Source organism: Amblyomma maculatum, chromosome 5 (genome assembly GCF_055883805.1).
Source record: "Amblyomma maculatum isolate TAMU_Amacu chromosome 5, ASM5588380v1, whole genome shotgun sequence".
Taxonomy (NCBI): domain Eukaryota; kingdom Metazoa; phylum Arthropoda; class Arachnida; order Ixodida; family Ixodidae; genus Amblyomma; species Amblyomma maculatum.
This window is the reverse complement of record NC_139348.1, coordinates 101,332,196-101,334,013: the sequence shown is the minus strand read 5'-3', so window position 1 is coordinate 101,334,013 and position 1,818 is coordinate 101,332,196.

The following is a 1,818-nucleotide window of genomic DNA, read 5'->3' as shown; positions in this document are numbered from 1 at the left end:
CTATAAGTGAAAAACGGGCTTGCTTAAAGCCTTGCTTTATGAAAGTCTTGCACCAAATTTCCCCATCTTCTACGTCTGACGAGGTCAGAAGGAGACAGAGGGAGAATTGGAAGTTTTCTTACTGAGAGGCTTCCATGATGCTTCGAGTAAAGGTGTAATTTGCAATCTACAAACTTTCAGCGCTGAATGGATATTTTCTCTGATCTCCACTAACAAAACCCCAGCGACATTCTTGCACGAGAAATGCGAATTAACTCCTGCGCGATAATCTCAAATAAATTTGTGGAGCTATGTGAGTTGTTTCACTCCCAAAGCAAAGAAGCATGCCCACAGAATAAAACTCTTTGCAATAGAACCTGCATTATAAGTACCTAAAGGCGGCCTCAGTGCGCAGAACATTTCTAAGTGATAATGCGATAGAAAGAAGTGCTGCGAGAGTAAACGTGGTACTGTAATTGATTGAAAAACGTTTTTCTACCAGAAGAAACCGATCAACCCCACTCCCGGCGCGCAGGCCTCGGAGACGGGGGCCGCCGCGTTAACGGCTGGCTGGCGGGCCTGTAAGCACTGTGCCTGAACGTCACCTTCATCCGTACATGTTCATCATTACGGGTTATCTATGAGCTTAAGAAGAATAAGTGTTGACCGAACGCTGCTAGTGGGTTGTTGCTGCTTCGGCTTGACACGCAAGATAAAGGTGACCCTGTCAGTGCTTCGTGCTGTTTCACACTTGATTTAGGTTCTGGATGTAATAAAGGCGTTCCCATTAGTGACGTCGTCAGAATTCCCAGGAAGAGCATCTTAGCAGAAAGGAGAGAGGACATGATCGGCGACCACAGCCAAGCGGGAGCAAGTGCGTTCAGAATCTGCAGCATTGTTGCATTTACTGACTTGGTAAGTAGGAGGGGAACACGTAATGACAGTTGATGCATTACGGAGGAAATCTCAGCCGCGGATGAGTTAAAGGGCTCAAGAGGAAAGCATGGCGAGCTCAAAATATTGTCGATGGTGATTTTGGCTCTGCAGAGACCCGAAGTGTTGATAGGCTGTCCATTGGCAGCACGTAATGAAAAGCTGGTGTAGGGAATGGGCGCTTTTCGTATACTTTAAATGCAAGTCAGGCTGCATGAAGAAAATGGTGTCACCGGTAGCAATTAAAGCTTCCAGTGCATTGCCTTCAACGGCTACAGTCAACGTGTTCCATATGGGCAGAGGAAGAACTGGAGAAACTGCAGGCGGCGCCGGTTTACTTCTGAAACTGCTCCGGTCAATGTCTTGTGCAGAGGCCAGAGTTCGAAGGGGGAGAGGTGACTTGACGACGAAGTCCGGCTAAAGGGTGATGGGGAGGCACGACGCGATGACTGTTCAGTTGTAGACCGGTCAGGAGAATCAGACGGGGAAGAGGGCAAAAATGGTCATTGTCATTGTAAGAATTACAGGGAGGAAACTGGTACCAATCTTCACGTCGGATGTAACCGTAGCTTGCACGCTCATCTCGCACAGACTTGTGTAACATGGCCGTGGATGCCAGAATAGAAAATAAACTGTACGATGTGGGAGTGGTCTCCAAGTATCATAAACCAGTGAGCTCAAAGACACGGTGGCGAGGCTGAGTGGAGCAGGAGTAGGATGGGCAGGATGACAAGAAGCAGCGGTCGCAGCAATCTCAGCATACGTCGGGACGTGGGGAGGGGCCGGTGGGTCGGAAGCCATGGGACGAGAAGGAAGCAGCCTCGTGCTTGATGATGTCACGCAACTCAGAATAAAGAAAACGTGGACAATGAAGGGCAGGGACTGACGAGTGTTATTGTTTAGCTC